Source organism: Schistocerca cancellata, chromosome 1 (genome assembly GCF_023864275.1).
Source record: "Schistocerca cancellata isolate TAMUIC-IGC-003103 chromosome 1, iqSchCanc2.1, whole genome shotgun sequence".
NCBI lineage: Eukaryota > Metazoa > Arthropoda > Insecta > Orthoptera > Acrididae > Schistocerca > Schistocerca cancellata.
In genome coordinates, this window is record NC_064626.1 from 766,204,950 (window position 1) to 766,219,328 (window position 14,379).

Sequence of the window (14,379 nt, forward strand, 5' to 3'; positions counted from 1 at the left end):
TGCACAACATGTGAGAAGTTGGGACTGTTAGTGTTTGCACATGTGTTAATAATTCAGGAAGGGACTGGTTAACAGCATTGCTGGTTTTAAGGACAATTCCAAAAAAGTTTGTGAGTGCACAAGTGGTGGTTTATGGACTTGCTATATTGTGTGCAAGACTCTTCAATGGTGATTGTGCACCCGCACAGTCGCAACAGATGTCTGCTGGCCATCTCTACAAGGACTACACTTTGGTGACTCACCGATACCATTGTCTCTACAAGGACTGCAGTGGGTCTGCACCTTTGATGGCCCACCAACACCATAATATCTACCAGGACTACAGTGGGTCTGCTACCTACCAATATTCTTCAACTTCGACTGACTCTGCTGTGGGTTTGCTCTGTTGCGGCCCACTACTTGTCTCCATGTCAAGAGTCAGCACTGTCTTTCCGTTGGAAGGACAACACTACATCTTCAAGACTGCATGGAAATCCACTACTTCTTTTACTGCTCAGACTTAAAAAAGAAAAAAAACAGCAATTACTACTGTACTACTGTGATAAATGATCAGAAGTGTCTTTATGAGAAAATTTTAGCTTTTGAACAACATTGTATCGATAAGTATGTGCATTTGATTTCTTTGTTATTGTAATTATGAAAAATTTCTTCAAATCATTATTGGCCAATGTCCAAAACAACTTGTAAAATTTTTAGTGGGGATCGTGGGAGCTATATAAGTAGGCTGTTTAGGTTTTTATGTTGGTAACGTCACCTAGCGCTCTGTATGAAAATCACTGGCTGTGCTGTGTGCAGTCTGTGGCTGGTTGGCATTGTTGGAATATTCGCCATTGTAGTGTTGGGCAATTGGATGTGAACAGCACGTAGTGTTGTGCAGTTGGTGAGCCGCCAGCAGTGGTGAATGTGGGGAGAGAGATGGCGGAATTTTGAGAGCAGATGATCTGGACGTGTGTCCATCAGAGACAGGAAATATGTAAGACTGGATGTCATGAACTGATATATATATATATATATATATATATATATATATATATATATATATGATGACTTTTGAATATTATTAAGGCAAATACATTGTTTGTTCTCTATCAAAATCTTTCGTTTGCTAAGTAAGTCTATCAGTAGTTAGTGCCTTCAGTAGTTAGAATCTTTTATTTAGCTGGCAGTATTGGCGCTCGCTGTATTGCAGTAGTTCGAGTAACGAAGATTTTTGTGAGGTAAGTGATTCATGAAAGGTATAGGTTATTGTTAGTCAGGGCCATTCTTTTGTAGGTATTTTTGAAAGTCAGATATGCGATTGAAAGGTATAGGTTATTGTTAGTCAGGGCCATTCTTTTGTAGGTATTTTTGAAAGTCAGATTGCGTTGCGCAAAAAATATTTGTGTCAGTTTACTGATGATCAGAATAAGTAAAGAGAGAAATGTCTGAGCGCATTCAGTTTTGCTCAGCTGTTTGAATATCAGCTAACGTAAGGGCTTTACCAGCACAGTAATTCATTAATTTTTCGAAGGGGATGTTTCAAGCTCTAGTTTTAGCTGAAAGTCAAAACTTGCCGAATTTTAGTGAATGTGCAAATATTCGTAATTTAAACTTCCTTTTTCCATTGGCAAAGCACCTTTGTGCGTACATACTTTTTTTTGGTCAGTATTAAAAAAATCTTATACACACTTTCCACAGACATCTACATATACATCTACTTCTACATGGATACTCTGCAAATCATACTTCAGTGCCTCGTGGAGGGTTCATCAAATCACCTTCAGAATTATTCTCTGTTATTCCAATCTTGAACAACACGCGGAAAAATCTAAAACCAATATCTTCCCGCGCGTGCTCTGATTTCCCTTGTTTTATTATCGTAATCGTTTCTCCCTATGCAGGTCGACGTCAGCAAAATATTTTAGCATTCGGAGGAGGAAGTTGGTGATTGAAATTTCGTGAGTGGTGTTTTAGTGGTGTCCACCCCAAATTCTGTACTATGTCAGTGGGATTCATTCCATTATTTTGCTATAATCAAAACATGCTTCTATTCTTTGAACTTTTTCGGTATACTCCGTTAATCCTATCTGGAAAGGATCCCAACCATGCAGCAGTACTCCAGAAGGGGGTGGACAAGCGTAGGTAGGCAATCTCCTTAGTAGATCTGTTACATTTTCTAAGTGTTTTGCCAATAAAATGCAGTCTTTCCTGTATTTATTTGTTCAGATCCTTCTACCCCTTTGACAGTCGATCATACGTTACCGCGTTACGTTTTTTATTGATTTTTCTTCAGTAGCAACAGTTCGTAGGTGTCTCTCACCTCTTTCACTTCAAGGGGCGTACGACAATTTTCGAACTCAATTAGTCGTTTGTAACTGTTGAAAATGAAGGAGGACTAATTTATTGTAGGCCTTTATCCACTTTGGCTAGATTTCGGACAGCTTTAAAGAGCCAAAATATAAATTTTGTGACAGAATGTTATCGCAAGTTACCACTTGAACGAAATATGTAAAACAAGGTAAGTGGGAAAGCCGAGTAACCAAAAGAATAAAACCCATCAAGCTGAGACACGACATCCGAGGTGATACAACTCGTACCTCCCCAAAGAAAAACAAAATTCCATTAATATCAAAATAATATCTATAGAAGGTCTTGTAACGCCGGAAATGCATATCCTCCTATTTCCATCTATTGTACTATAAATTTGTTTTCCTTATTTTTGTTACCTGAATATATGACATTTCTGTGTCTTTACATATTGTAATTGTTTTACTATTTGTATATATATATATATTTATGCATTTATGTCGATGTATAATTGGTTTGTTTCGTAAATATTATTTGTATTTTTACGCTGGGTCTGGCCTAGGGAAAACAGTGCTATCGAACGATTACATCGATAGATCGTGCGGAGAATCCAAGTGTTTAAGATCTTTGGTAGTGTTAAGTCTGTCGCGTGGAGCGCGGGCAGAGCAGAGGGAGTCTGGCTGGAGTAGCGAGTGGAGCAGGTGTGTTGTGTGAAGCTCCCGCGAGTTGCCGCGCTTTCGGGGTTTGGCAGCATGTAATTGCACTCGACTTGCGATGATAGTTTCTGACATGGTGTCGCAGACGGGAAGCATTAGCTGGCGCACATCAAGAGCCCGTCTCGTCTGGTGACCGTGTCGAGAAGAAGGCGCGCCAACATCCAGCTTCTGCAACAGCGATGGCCGACAATGAGTGACTGTCGCCACTTCCTCGATCGACGGCTTCAAACCTTCAATCAACCAACAAGGAAGACCGGAAGCACGTAAAGTTTTAGAACTGTATGGCAGACCTCAGTTTTTCAAACTTTTAAAATTGTTGCATCACAAAATTACAGCTAGTTAGCATGAATCTTTGTTGCTCATTGTCCCAATTGCATTACCAAGCAGGGTCCCTTCCTTTTCCGAGATGAACCCGAGTGTCGTTGAAATTCAATCGCCAGCATTAAAGTAATATTATAGCATGTCATTGCTTTAACTTCAAAGTTCAGTTAAAGTATTCATAGCTGGCTACAATATTTAGATTACACAAGCACGAATTAAGAGTGCGAGTTTTGTTACCGTATTTTAGCTTACCTGTGACTGCAGCTCAGCTTGGTACGTACTAAATTTTACTATTGTTAGTTGTTCAGAACCATTTAATTCAAGTTCAAAGTTAAATCTCTTATTTCTAAATTGCGTAGATTCAAGTAGCTTTTGAAATGATTGTTGAGGTAGTCCAAGACTAACCGTATTTTAATGAATTTCGATGTGCTTCAGAAAGAAAGCTCACTATTAACTTCAGTCACTAAATTAACTTTCGATTTTCCGGTTTTATTAATTCTTTTGCTAAATGAAGTCAGAGTGTAGCGAAATTTATTACTTCTGACAAACTTTCAGTTTTCACACTACACTTGTCAACTTTCAGTTGCCACGCTTCTAGTGCTAATTACACTCCTGGAAATTGAAAGAAGAACACCGTGAATTCATTGTCCCAGGAAGGGGAAACTTTATTGACACATTCCTGGGGTCAGATACATCACATGATCACACTGACAGAACCACAGGCACATAGACACAGGCAACAGAGCATGCACAATGTCGGCACTAGTACAGTGTATATCCACCTTTCGCAGCAATGTAGGCTGCTATTCTCCCATGGAGACGATCGTAGAGATGCTGGATGTAGTCCTGTGGAACGGCTTGCCATGCCATTTCCACCTGGCGCCTCAGTTGGACCAGCGTTCGTGCTGGACGTGCAGACAGCGTGAGACGACGCTTCATCCAGTCCCAAACATGCTCAATGGGGGACAGATCCGGAGATCTTGCTGGCCAGGGTAGTTGACTTACACCTTCTAGAGCACGTTGGGTGGCACGGGATACATGCGGACGTGCATTGTCCTGTTGGAACAGCAAGTTCCCTTGCCGGTCTAGGAATGGTAGAACGATGGGTTCGATGACGGTTTGGATGTACCGTGCACTATTCAGTGTCCCCTCGATGATCACCAATGATGTACGGCCAGTGTAGGAGATCGCTCCCCACACCATGATGCCGGGTGTTGACCCTGTGTGCCTCGGTCGTATGCAGTCCTGATTGTGGCGCTCACCTGCACGGCGCCAAACACGCATACGACCATCATTGGCACCAAGGCAGAAGCGACTCTCATCGCTGAAGACGACACGTCTCCATTCGTCCCTCCATTCACGCCTGTCGCGACACCACTGGAGGCGGGCTGCACGATGTTGGGGCGTGAGCGGAAGACGGCCTAACGGTGTGCGGGACCGTAGCCCAGCTTCATGGAGACGGTTGCGAATGGTCCTCGCCGATACCCCAGGAGCAACAGCGTCCCTAATTTGCTGGGAAGTGGCGGTGCGGTCCCCTACGGCACTGCGTAGGATCCTACGGTCTTGGCGTGCATCCGTGCGTCGCTGCGGTCCGGTCCCAGGTCGACGGGCACGTGCACCTTCCGCCGACCACTGGCGACAACATCGATGTACTGTGGAGACCTCACGCCCCACGTGTTGAGCAATTCGGCGGTACGTCCACCCGGCCTCCCGCATGCCCACTATACGCCCTCGCTCAAAGTCCGTCAACTGCACATACGGTTCACGTCCACGCTGTCGCAGCATGCTACCAGAGTTAAAGACTGCGATGGAGCTCCGTATGCCACGGCAAACTGGCTGACACTGACGGCGGCGGTGCGCAAATGCTGCGCAGCTAGCGCCATTCGACAGCCAACACTGCGGTTCCTGGTGTGTCGGCTGTGCCGTGCGTGTGATCATTGCTTGTACAGCCCTCTCGCAGTGTCCGGAGCAAGTATGGTGGGTCTGACACACCGGTGTCAATGTGTTCTTTTTTCCATTTCCAGGAGTGTATATGTGTAATAATCTTTCTTTTTCAGTTACTATAGTAATTGTCCTTACGAGTGGCGACCGTGATTTCCCCCAAATCTCAAATATCTAATTTCCGCTAGTTGATTGTTAACGTAACGGCCGCACATTTACTTTCTTTATTAACTTTACTCATTTTTCAAAATTAATTTCCACCAGTTTCATTAGCATTTTTCCTTTCATTTAGATGTAACTCTTTCCTCCCTCTTTACCGGTGGACCTCGGTGACGATTGCTTCTCCCAAATTTCCATTAGGTACACGCGGTTTAATTTTTCACTGTCATTAAGGTCGATAAGTGAGGGCGAGGTTACAGTCTGTTTATTTTTGCTGCTGGCTGCCTGACATGATCAGTCAGTGCAGAAGGGGGTCTACAATTTTGTATTGTGGTCTCCTTTCGAAAACCAGTTCATCTGCCAAGATCAGCATGTTAACATAAATACTTCATTCCTAGCTTCTACAGTATTTATTGCCATCTGCAGATCCTTAAAATTGGGCAGTGTCAGTTACATCATACTCTATCACAAAGGACTATAGAATACGCGTAAGAAATCGAGACATTACAAGGCATTTTTGGTTGTTCTGTTACGTTAACTCATCGAAGAGAAGTGAATTGATTTTTAGACTGTGCTAATCAATAGAGTCAGCGCAGAAGAAACTAGTGCAATGAAGTACCGAACGTAAGAGGAGCGTCGTGCGTCTCCATTTATGGAGAGCTATACTGAGAGGACACTAATACTGTAGTCTGCTTTTCATGTGGTATGAATCGATAGTTGTGTCATTTGCTGCGAGTGATGTGGGGGTAGATAAGGAGTTGGTAGAAGGGCATTATTGCCATTACGCGTATCAGATATCAACCTAAGAATCCTGGTAGACTTTGCAATAGAACAGCATAAGATACTACAATTGGTAGACATCAAGACCTAAATGAAATACATGTCTGAATTCCGGCCTGAAAACTGTTGTAAACCTTTGGGATTCGGTAGTATATAAAGCTGTGTCTGGCTGTTCTTGTGTGTATGACTCAAGTCTTTGAGGGATTCCCTTGTTCAGCGGAAAATCTCAGAAACAGGCTGTCTCTGGCTGAACGTCTGGTGCGGTCGCTGTGGACTATCAGTACCGACCCAAACAAGGCAAGTGTACTGGCTGAGCTGTAATACGTCTTCCAAGTAAATGCCAGACATGTTCAACGAGGTCAAGCTGTAAGAGAGCTACAGAATTCCAGTGACATCCTTACTCTGTCGCGTATTTTACAGTATGTTGATGAACACCGTCGTCTTAAAAACGCAATAACTGCTGATGGTATCAGCATATATTAGAAAAAGGGGCGACTTGGTTCCTAGAACTAATCATCAAATTAAAATAAAGGGGAAGAAAGAATAGATCGGTCTTCCCTTGTCAGTTGTTCTCCATTCTGCCTGACACGTGCCAATTCTCCACTTGTTTCGTCGGTTATGCCTTGTCCAGTTACACTGAAGCGCCAGAGAAACTGGTATAGGCATGCGTATGGCAGCGCCTATATAAGACAGCAAGTGTCTGGTGCAGTTGTTAGATCGGCTACTGATTACTATACTGGCAGGTTATCAAGATTTAAGTGAGTTTGAACGCGGTGTTATCGTCGGCGCCCGAGGGATGAGACACAGCATCTCCGAGATAGCGATGACGTGGGGATTTTCCCGTGCGACCATTTCACGAGTATACCGTGAATATCAGGAATCCGGTAAAACATCAAATCTCCAACATCGCTGCTGCCGGAGAAAGATCCTGCAAGAACAAGACTGACAATGACTGAATAGAACCATTCAATATGACAAAAGCGCAACCCTACCGTATACTGCTGCAGATTTTAGTGCTGGGCTATCAACAAACGTCAGCGTGAAAACCTTTCAACGAGACATCATCGATATGGGCTTGCGGAACCGAAGCCCCATTCGTATACCCTTGGTGATTAAACGACACAAAACGTTACGCCTCGCCTGAGCCCTTCAACACCGACATTGGACTGTTGATGACTGGAAACGTGTTGCATGCATATCAGCAGGGGACTGTTCAGGATGGTGGACGATCTGTAATGATGTGGAGAATGTAGAATTAGACTGATATGGTACCCCTGATACGTCTAGATACGACTCTGACAGGTGACACGTACGTAAGCATCATGTTTGATTACTTGCATCCATTCGTGTCCATTGTGCGTTCCGACGGACTTGGGCAACTCTATCAGGAAAATGCAACACCCCACACGTCCCTTATTGTTACAGAGTTGCTCCAGGAATACTCTTCTGCCGCTGGCCACCAAACTCCCTAAACATGGACATTATTGAGCACATCTGGGATGCCTTGCAACGTGCTGTTAAGAAGAGGTCTCCAGTCCTTGTACGAATTTATGGACAACCCTGCAGTATCCATGGTGCCAGTTCTCTCAAGCAATACTTCAGACATTAGTCGAGAGCATGCCACGTCTTGTTGCGCCACTTCCGCGCGCTCGCGGGAGACATTCGCGATATTAAGGAGGTGAAGCAGTTTCTTTGGCTCTTCAGTGTATTTCCCTTATTTTGTCGCGTCTTCCCCTTTTCAGCCAGTATGCCGCTGCTCTTTGGCGTATTGTAATATCTATAGGAAAAATCCTAGTGCATCGGTCTGCATATGGATCCTTACGGACGAGCTCTTGTTCCTCTCTTTATAACTTTTGGCGACCATTCTTCCATTCCACTATCGTGTTTTTACAATAATCTCCAACGCTGTTGTATAGAGCCAGCGAAATACTCATTTCTCTAAGTCTTGCAAAACACCGTCGACTACCAAAGGATATCTAAAGCACCAGCCATGTCTGTTATAATTGCTACTATGTATTTGCCATGTATTGTCTATGTCATTTCTATGGCTCTGTTTTCTGTATCGTCGACGGATTTATGTGGTCGAAAGCCAAACTGATGTTGACTAACGACGAAGAAGTGCCGCTGCGACTGAAGTCTGTCACACAGCAATCCTTCCTGTACCTGTGGCAGAATGTTAATGAGGTATATTGGTCTATAGGTCTTAAGGTCAGTTGGGTCTTTGTCCTCTGCTTGTTTGAGTATAAGTGTATTTGCCGTCTGGTATAGATTCGGCATTCGTCTTTCTAGTAGAGCATCATTCAGTAAGCCTATCAGCTACGATAAGTGGAGCAGTTTATTTGACAGTTTCAGGGTGGATGCCATCCGGGCCCAGAACCTTCTCATTCTTTATTTTTGGTATTGGCTATGAAACTTCCTCGAGAGCAGCGGGTTTGGTGATGCCGTAGCTTTCGTATTTGCCATCAAGTAGTTTGCGATTGTCGTTGTGAAGTTGGTTTCGTGAGTATGGTCATAGTCAGGAAGTAATTTGTTGAGGGGATACTGTGCTGTGCATCTCCAGCCTCTTGTGGTAGTACTATCTGGTTCCTTCAGTGTTCATAATACTGTTAGAATCTTGATACGTTCAGCCTTCAGCTTAAACGGCTGTCCCCAATGTTTTGCCTTCCAAATGTGTCCAAGTGGTCTTTCCTGGTCTTATGTAGTTCGTCTTTGTATTGTGTTTTAGCATCGCGGTAATGTTGAAGTCCAGTTTCTCTCTCCTGTGCCGTCTATGATTTTTAGTACATTCGTCGTCTGTCACGAATGTTCTTCCTAAGTCTTGTTAATAGTGCTGACTAAGGTGCACTTTGTTTGGCTGCGTCGCTAAATGCAGGCATCGCTGTAGCCTATGATCTCTGTAAGTCATCAGTAAGAACGGGAGCTCTGTAATCGACGGTTCTGCGGTTGACACGTAGAGGAAACTCTTCAATCACGTGTCATAGTTCTTGCCAGTTTGTTTTGCATAGCAGCAACCTTGGGTGTTGTGATCTGCCTGTGTCTGTGTTTGGTTTAGTCTGTATAATTATTGCGTTATGATCAATGAATAGTCTCCTGTCGAGTGGCTGCCAGATCACTATCTATATTAATGATGCTCCGTTACCCAGAGAAATGTCTATGTTGCTGCCTGTTGCCGGCCGGGGTGGCAGAGCGGTTCTAGGCGCTACAGTCTGGAACCGCGCGACCCCTACAGTCGCAGGTTCGAATCCTGCCTCGGGCATGGATGTGTGTGATGTCCTTAGTTAGGTTTAAGTAGTAATAAGTTCTAGGGGACTGATGACCTCAGAAGTTAAGTCCCATAGCGCTCAGAGCCATTTTTGCTGCCTGTTCCACTATTTCCGCTGTAAGTTGGCGGTTGGCTTGGTTTATTTAGAACGAAAAGATTACATTCATTAATAACATAGACTGTTATTTGTTCTCTGACGACTGTACTGTGAGACGGTCAGAGGGTAGGCCTAGCATTTACGTCTGTTAAGGTAAGTAGTCGACTGCCAGTTGCAAATCGCGCAAATTCTTTTATTACTTCGGCCAAAGTCTCTTTGTCAAATGAGTACTGGGCGTAGATCGACGAGATGATCCATGTTTTCCTGCCTGAAATTGATTCGACTTTGTCGTGTGCACTGCTGTGTTATTTGTGTTACTGTAAAAACAATGTTAACTACAACGATTGCAGCCATGGCCTTGTTTGCGCCAGTGATTTGCATGTACTGTCTCGGAAGTCCTGGAATTCTTCCACCTCGTGCGAACGTTCTTGTATACACAATATGTACGCTCATACCTCGTTCACCAGCCTATCAAGCACTGAATTCACCGCAGTGCTTCCCGTTCAGTTTGGCTACAACACTTTCACTATGAAAATTAAGTAAGAACAAAGCACTTCGGTGCGCTCTGGGTGTGATCGAGGTACACGTGTCCATGCGCCCTTACTAAGCCCTTGTAGACATAATCAATGTTAAGGCCTTCATTATTCGTCCACATGATTTGCATAAACGATTATAGAGGTCGCGTTTATGTGTTGGTAGGTTTTCGGTTCGTATAATTATTCTGTCTGTATTACAATGCAAAAACTGTTCTGAACAGAATGATAATTAGGATAGATGTAGTTTATGTCAGAATGAAAGTGTTTACTGGTGTGCTACTGATTTCTGGAGCTCTTCGCTGGTAAAAGGAATAAATTTATGAAATATGGACAACAGACGAAAGAAGCTGCCGTCCAGTTTTCACTGCTGCCGAGGTACGGAATTAATGTGTACATATTCTTCATTTTACTAGGTTTGACGATAAAGCAACACATGAACAATGTTTATATAATATAAATGTACTTTTAACACTCGAAAATCTAATATGAGTAACCATCTACACTACTATGTAGAGAAATTAAGAAAAGAAAATGGAGTCCACAGAACACCCGAGTTTGGCGTTCAACGTTGATGGCTTACGCTTGGTATGTGGAGGGTTAAGACCGACGAGTTGAGTTCTGTCTGAAGGGAAGTCCTCAGTCCAGCCGTGAAACTCGTCTGATACTTGGTAAGCTTGTATTCTGACATCTAATCGACAGTCCGGCGCCGTACTGAATGCCTTCCAGAAGTCAGGGAACGCGGTGTCAACCTGGATGCCTTTGGCTACAGCAATCAGCTTCTCACTTGGCAGAATATTGGCAGGCATTACAGATCGTGTCAAATCTCTTGCTGTCGACGATATCAAACTAACTGCCGATCAAATTATCGCTTCAAGGATATAATCAAGTAACGTATTATGCGGAACTTGCGTGTTCCGTTCTATAGTTTGGCACACAGTGTGCCCACGGTGCAACTGGATCACTTCCGGGCTTGGCAACAACACGTGATATTTCCCGCAAGGCGAAAACCAGTGTGTACGCTTCTTAACATGCGGAAGTCCAAGTCGTCTGACTGGAAAGTTGAGGTGGCTGCAGCGGTCTGAAAATTGTGTCCCCCGTAGCAGCGTACTCTTGTCTTGTGAAAGCAAAAACTGAATGCGAAGAAATTCGCAGTCTAAATGGATTCAGCCAGCTGCTTCCTTGCTCTCGGAACCGCCCAACCTCTCGCTTTCACTGCACACTCGGCTTGTCGTCGTTCTTCTCAGTCTGTAGTAGGGAAACTTACTATGCGATGGGGTCTGAATTACCAATGTTGTTGAGTGTAATTTGAGTCTTCAATAATCAGCGAAGACTATGTTACTGACTGTAACTTTCCTCAAGCCAACGCAGATATACAACCCACGACAAAAATATCATACATTTTTACTTTTCAATCTCTGTGCACCTGCTATCATCCCGGCCTACTCCAATACTATTAATTGGCCTGTGTTCCATAGTTGTACAAAATATTTTAACTATTTAACAAAATCATTTTAATGAAAAGGTTCAACAGTATTTTTAAAAAAAAATAGCCAAGCTTTTGTTCCTTTTCATAACATTTTGAGCCGTTTAGAATCAGGAAAGGCATTTTTTAACATTGCTGTCAAATGGTCAGTTGTATTAGAAGGAATATCATGAACTACTAGGAACACGGCGATTTTACGCTTGGTTCCCGTAATTCGTTTGTCGTGCTTTTAGACCAAACATTTGCAAAAGCTGCGCATTATTTTTCAGCGATATCCCTCATTTTATTAATAGGTTTTGTGATTGCTTGTGTTTCTTTACTACGGTTACAGTAGCTGCTATAGAAACATTACAGTGTTTACATTTTGCCTTATATCATTTTTAGGGCCCTTTGCTATCCATGAACGAAATGTCTCATCCTCCTCCCATGCAGTGCAATTTTGTTGAAGTATGTGATGAGGTTTCTCACTTTCTTGCAACTCACTTCTTTGCCTCTTCTTTTTCTTTAGTGTAGAAACACTGAACATCTCTTCATCATTACTTGACAATAGATTCGCTAATAAATTACGCAGGTTAACACGAAACGTGTTACATCTTGTTTGATAGTTCGTGCTACTTACCGAACTAGAGAACGAAGAGCTGATAATGACTGTTAAACATAGCGCAGCTGCCGGTATAATCACATATTATGAAGAATTATACCTTCAGGCAACACTAAACCGAATTCTGTCGTTAGTTAAATATTTAATTATTAAGCCTAAGTGTAATAGACAAGCAGTCTAAAATGCACCTTATTACTTAACAAGATCCCTTCGAGGCGCATACATCGGAAGAATTAAATAGTCTTAGCACATTAAATTTATTAGCAATTGCAAATATGGACAACCATCAGCTGTAGCATGAAATGACAACAACGAAAATTTTCGCCGGATCGGGACCCAAACGCGGATTTCCAGCTTAACGCTCTCCCTACACTACTCACGACCAAACTCAAACTTCCACATGTCGTCAACCATGCGTCTACTACTTCTGCTCGTACCTCCTTTATGTATATTCTCGTAACATGTGAGACACTTGCGTCGTAATTCAGAATAACACAGACCCTGCAGTATCGTATTTATCCACCGCACCGGGAAAGCGACTTTTAAGTGACATGTCTCACCTGCACATGAATATACCTAATGGATGTACGGGTATAGGTTGTAAACGCATGGTTGATAATATATGGGCATTTGGATCAGGCCGTGAGACGTGCACGGGTAGCCAAATGTTACGGCTACCGCTCCCGATAAGCGGGCAATCGGTGTTTGAGTTACGGTTCGGCACAAATTTTCACTATCATCATTCCGCTCTACAGCTGATGATTGTCCATATTCGAAATTGCGAATACATTTAATGTATTTCATAACGGCTGTAGTCATCGCAGACATGCATACATGTCCAAAGGAACTGTGCATCGTAATTCAGAATATCATAGGCACTGCAATGTCGTAAATAATCTTAGCGTGAGCGCAGTTCATTATATGTACCTGTTGGTAATCGTTTGATAGTAACCTAATAATATATGCACAGTTGAGTTTCGCAACGGTTTCTAGCTAACAAATACAAAATCTCAAAATTATTATATTTTCGCATATATTCAAATGGCTCTGAGCACTATGGGACTTAACATCTGAGGTCATCAGTCCCCTAGAACTTAGAACTACTTAAACCTAACTAACCTAAGGACATCACACACATCCACGCCCAAGGCAGGATTCGAACCTGCGACCGTAGCAGTCGCGTGGTTCTGGACTGAAGCGCCTAGAACCGCTCGGCCACCGCGGCCGGCCCGCATATAATCCTTCACTTGGGATTTTATATGTCATACGCGACTTGATATTAAGGTATACCTATGATCTTCATCATACATCTAAGAAACATGGTTCTGGCCCTGAAAGGCCGACACGACCGAGTGACCGCGGTGTCACCCTCTGCCATACGGCATCACTGAATGCCGTATGGACGGGTGCGGTCTCAGCACACCGCTCTCCCAACCGCTGTCGGCTATTTTGACCTTGGAGACACTACTTCTCACTCGAGTAGCTCCTCAGGTGGTGTCACGAGGCTGAGTGCATCCCGTTCCGGACCTCACACCACGCAAAACTTCCTGGCAGTACCGGAAATCGAAACAGAATTCTCCGCTTCCAGGCTGACCGTTGAGCTACGGAGGTTGCCGACAAAGGCTAGAAGATATGACGAATACCGTCTTTATTTCGGAGGCGTCTTGTATCCAGTACTGATTAGCGTCGCAACATCGCTCTTAAAAATATCGATGTTGAGACATCCATTGCAAATGGAAAAACATCGACGTCAAAAACAAATCGCTCTTGAAAACAAAACATCGGTGTTTTCTGTTTCTGTATACTTTTGAAGTATTAGGAAAACAACGCTAAAATGATTTTATTTTTAATTAGTATAATGAAAGAACGTAAGCTATGTGGTCAGAGATACATTCATCATCATCATCATCATCATCATTCGTGACAGTGGCTAGATGGGAATGTGTAAAACACTGGACTGTGTAAATACTGAGACTTTGTACGGGCGCTGATGATCGCCCAATTGAGCGCCCCGTAAACCAAACATCATCATCACCCCTGCAGTTTTTGCAGTTTTTAGGAAAACTAACTTCATGTTCTCTCAGACTTCACTAGGGTCTCCTTTTACTGATATAACATGAGACGACAGGTATATCTGGACCTCAGTGTCACCAGCATATGTCGGTAACTTAGTTTGCCTGTTTTGTGTGCCAACTGT